The following is a 5,099-nucleotide window of genomic DNA, read 5'->3' as shown; positions in this document are numbered from 1 at the left end:
GTTGAGGTGCGCTACGTGGCTTTCTGCCTCTAAGCTTTTCACCAGCATGTCATCCACGTAGACCTCCATTGTCTTGCCAATGAAGTTGGTAAACATTTTGTTCACGAGTCTTTGGTAAGTTGCTCCGGCGTTCTTCAACCCGAAAGGCATCATTCTATAGCAATAGAGGCCTCGATCCGTGATGAAAGAAGTGTGCTCCTCATCGGCCGGGTGCATGGGGATCTGGTTGTACCCGGAGTATGCATCCATGAAGCTCAATAACTCGTGCCCAGCTGTGGAGTCCACCAATTGGTCAATCCTTGGAAGCGGAAAGCTATCTTTTGGGCAAGCTCTATTAAGGTTAGTAAAGTCGATGCATACTCGCCATTTGCCATTGTGTTTCTTAACCAAGACCGCGTTGGAGACCCACTTCGAGTAGGTGGCCTCCCTGATGAAGCCATTTTGGATCAGCTTCTGAACCTCTTCCTTCAGGGCCTCATACTTCTCTGGGTTGAGGGCTCTCCTTTTTTGCCTGTGCGGGGCAAAATTAGGATCGATTTTCAAGTGATGACATCTGACCTTGGGGTCTATGCCTACCATGTCTTCATGCCTCCAGGCGAAGACGTCCAGGTTCTTGCCTAGAAAATCCTTAATCTTTTCTCTCAAAATGTCGGATAAACCACTGCCTACTTTCAGTACCTTGGACGGATCTCGAGGGTCGGCTGAGAAGCTCTCAAGTTCCTCTACAGGGGATGCTTGAGGCTCATATTCCATTATGCGAGGGTCGATCTAATCAACGATCAGCGCCTCCTGAACGAGGGGTGCGTCGATCATATCAACATCTTCCTGGTCAGTTGGAGCGTCATCTGGGATATCCGCCATGACCACATCAGCCGCGATCACATGGACGTCCTATGGCTCCACCTTCTTAATGGAGCTCAGATAGCACTCTCGCGAACCTCTCTGGTCGCCTCTCACCGTTGCCACCCCATTTTCTGTTGGGAATTTCATGCATAGGTGGTGGATGGAGGTGACTGCTCCCAATTCCTTTATGGCCGGTCTGCCCAAGACTCCATGGTAAGCTGACCGGCTGTCGACTATGAGGAACTCCATAAAGTTCATCGTAGTTTGAGGAGATTCTCCCATCTCTACTGCCAGTGTTATCTTTCCCCTCGGCGTGATGCTATCTCCGGTAAATCCGTATAATGGAGTGGTGGTGGGCGTCAACTGGTGGTCCAATATCATCTTGTCAAAGGCGGACCCGAATAAGATGTTGACGGAGCTGCCGTTGTCGACTAGCATTCGTTTGAGTCCATTTCAGGCTATGACAGCCCTCACCACCAGCTCATCGCAGTGGGGGTAATGAACTCCTTCGGCGTCTTCCTGGGTGAAGACAATGGGTGGTGCTTGATTTCTTCGAGAGCTATTATCCACAATGTAACTTGTCAAAGGGGGGTGCTTAGCCTCCCTAGCATAGTTTCTTTTGGCGTTCCGTGTTTCACCGCCGACATAAGGGCCTTCAAATATGGTATCTATCTCGTGAATAGGGGCCCCATCTTGAGCTTGCCTGTTTCTTCGGTGTCTACGCCCTTCCCTAGGCCTCTCCGTGTCTTGCTCTCTTCGCCTTGGGGAGACATCCCTTTGACGAGGAGCGGCAGCCTCACGCCCATGTCGGTTGTCTTGCCTGGGCGGGGGCCTGTTTGTCTGGGGCGAGTTATGTCTTTCTCTGGCGGGTTCCTGCAGCGAGCGGTGTGCATAGTCTCTGCAATCCGCGGTGTCGCGCCCGTAGGACCTATGGTGCAAACAGTATCCAGGGAGGTTCGGATTGGACCTATTTCTAGGTGCAAAACCTCGACCTCGACCTCGGCCTCTCCCCCTACGGGGTTCCTGCTGGGCCTGCATCTGATGTGGGTCAGCGGTTGGGCTGACATCCTCATACGCCAAGGTTGGTACCGCGTTCAGGGTTGTGGTGGCCAGAGCTTGGTCGGAGTTCTCATTTCCAGATCGGTTCATCTGGTAGTCCATGAGGTGGGAGGTCGGACCCCTACCTCGCTGTCTCTGAGGAGGTGGGAGGCCCCTGCTTGCCCTGTTTCTATGCTCAATCAATTTTTCATTGATTATCTCCCTTCTCATCATCTCTAGTAGGGCGTCATAGGTGGTTGGGTCTTGATTCTGCACATCCCTCCAGAATAGGGTGTTCATGTTCAATCCTCCTCTCAATGCAGATAGTGCTTCCCTGTCGGTGACTTGTACACAGTAGGTCATCTCGTCGGTGAAGCGGGATAGGAAGCTTTTCAAGGACTCGCCATGTGCCTGTCTCATGTCTTGAAGACGCTGAATGGGGGCCTCTCCTTCCTTGCTCACTGCAAACCTCTTCAAGAAGGTAGTTTTGAAATCGGGCCAGCTTCGGATGCTCCCAGATGGTAACCTGCTATACCAGATTTCAGCCGCTCCACTGAGGGTTAAGTGGAATGCTTTGCACTTCACAACTAGAGTGGCGCCCCTCAGCACGAATGGACTTTCACCTCGGCCATAGTCGGCGAGGTTGCTCTATGACTTTGGACCTCGTCCTCTTGCTGATAGTGCCCATGGAGGGCATATGGAGGAATGGGGAAACCTCCTTGGCCTTGCATCTGGGCCATGAGCTCCCTCATGGCCAAGTTTTGGTTGGCTATATCCCTCATGTTGGCTGCCATAATAGCCATTTCTCTTGATAGTCGTGCCGTCGCACGCATCCCACCTCTCCTTTGGTGGTGGTGGAGCCTCTGCCGAGCTGCTGGGGAGGCACATTCGTGTTTTCTCTTACCCTCCTTGAGGAAGTATCTTCGTTAGAACTCATTTTTTCCTTTATCAAACTTAGATTTCTCCAAGTGGTAGGGGTTCCTCCTGTTATCTTTCGAGAATAAGTCCTTTTTCAAGGGGGGTTGCCCAAATATTTTTTCAACAAGCTTTTACCACAAGGTTGTTCGTGGTTATGGTATGGTTTCCCACAGACGGCGTTAATCTGTTGACCACAAAAAGTGCGCCAACAGATGCCAGTCCCACCCGCGCTTGCGTGGGCGAATGTCCAACACGCTAAGACACGTGGACGGTCTACAATAAGCGGTTCAAATGGGCGTGGGAGTAGCCCAACGACGCGGGACGGTGACGTTCGGAATCCGACGAGTTATTCGTGATCCGATTGTAAAATAATTACCAACCGGTGCTCGTCAATGTATGTATAAAAGTGTATAAATTTGATTTATGTATTGCAAGTAACTGAGAGAGTTGAGTAAATATAGTCTTTTGTATTGATTCTTGCATTAGTCCTTTGACACTATACAATGGGGGTATTTATAGTGATACATATGGAATGGGACCCTTGGATGAAGTGGCACGTGGCCTCATCTTCATAGTTTAAATGTCTGTTCATAGCATGGGATTTGACTTGCTAGCTTACGGCACATTTATTGTTTGTGCAGGACCTCCACGCTAGTGACAAGACTTGACCTTTATGCTTATGACAAACATTCCATCAATCATTCGAATAAGATCTGTGCAGGGGATCCCTTGGGAGAAGTGACCATGGAGGATGTTTCCTTGTGGTTGAGGCTCACGCATCAACTTCGGGGCTTCGTCCATTCGAGGACCTCAGCTACAACAAAACCTTCCACGCCTCGGGCCATGGGCCTCGGTTAGAAGCAGTTCGGGTGTAACCCACCTCGACAATGTGGGCCACCTCGGCAGGAATGCCGCGTGGATCAGGATGAGTGGCCTACTGGCCCAGGTGGATAGGACAAGTGTGACAACACGCAACAATTGGTATAATTTTTCACGTGGAAAATGTTAAAATAAAAGTATTTTTTTGGTGTTCGTTTGATTTTGTTTTACATGAAAATTGTCAATTAAAGGGATAAAATTTACTGGTATTGAGGATAGAATTTGTTTCTATTGTCAAAAAAAAAAACCCAAGAAAAATATCTATCTTTTGGTGTTCATTTACCTTTGTTTTACATGGAATTTATCAATTAAAGGAAAAAAAAAATTACAATAATTCTTAGAATTTGTTTTCATTGCCAACGAAAAATAAAAAAAAAATTAAAAATTACTACAATTACCGGGAAAATGAATTATCACCATATTGGTGAGAATTCATTTTCCTCAATTAGATGGAAAACATCCATGTGGCAACAAAAGCAAGAAAACCAATTTCGTGGAAAATAAATGGTATCAAACACCATTAATTGAGTAAAAGATGGAAAACTTATTCCATTTTCCATGGAATTGGTTCCAATCAAACACTATCTTAGTTCCTTTTACTACTTGGTCATCTTGTTAATCTACGTTAGCTTCATAACACAAAATCTAACATGACACTCTAGTCGAACTTAGTTTCTTTTACCATTTGGCCGTCTTATTCATCCACATTAGTTGCTATTAAAAAATAAAAAATTATGCAATTGTTTAGCCCTCATTTTCTCAAACTTCTTTTCAACCATACATTTTATAGGATTTACAATTTTTATCAAATTTGCAACCACACATTTCATAATTTTTTATTTTTTTTTTATCAATATTTACTAAAAAAACTGATTTTCATGAAAACCAAACTGGGACTATATTGTCATTTCAGACCTTCGCTTTAATATATATCTATTAGATAATGGAAATTGTTGTTAATACTTCAAATCAAACCAATAAATGTCGTGGTGGTGTTTCGTATTCGCATAATTAATAATATGTCAATGTCATGGAAACGTTAAAGTCCCACCATGAGTATCATTTTATCTTCTTCCTTTTATTTTTAATTATTTTTGGGTTTTTTTTAATTAATTTAGTTGTTAATTAATAGTTTATTCCTTTTCCGAATCACTGTCTGTTCGAAGAATACGAAAGAAAGAAAGAACTCAAGTTTAAAAGATTTGTGATAACATATTGGGAAATTTGCACCTTGGTCCCCTTAACTATACCCTTTGGAGCACTAACATTCCCATTCATTTCTGATTTTTAATTATTTTTTCCTTTTTTAATTGTTTTCTAACAAGTTAATGGAATCACGAAAATACCGTGCTTAAAGTGAAGGCTCCAACCATAAGTCAACTGTAGTGGAAAAACTCTGATATTGACGTGGTGGTACGTAC

Source organism: Olea europaea, unplaced genomic scaffold (genome assembly GCF_002742605.1).
Source record: "Olea europaea var. sylvestris unplaced genomic scaffold, O_europaea_v1 scaffold1381, whole genome shotgun sequence".
NCBI lineage: Eukaryota > Viridiplantae > Streptophyta > Magnoliopsida > Lamiales > Oleaceae > Olea > Olea europaea.
The sequence above is the reverse complement of the archived record's forward strand: the minus strand, read 5'-3'. Positions refer to the sequence as shown.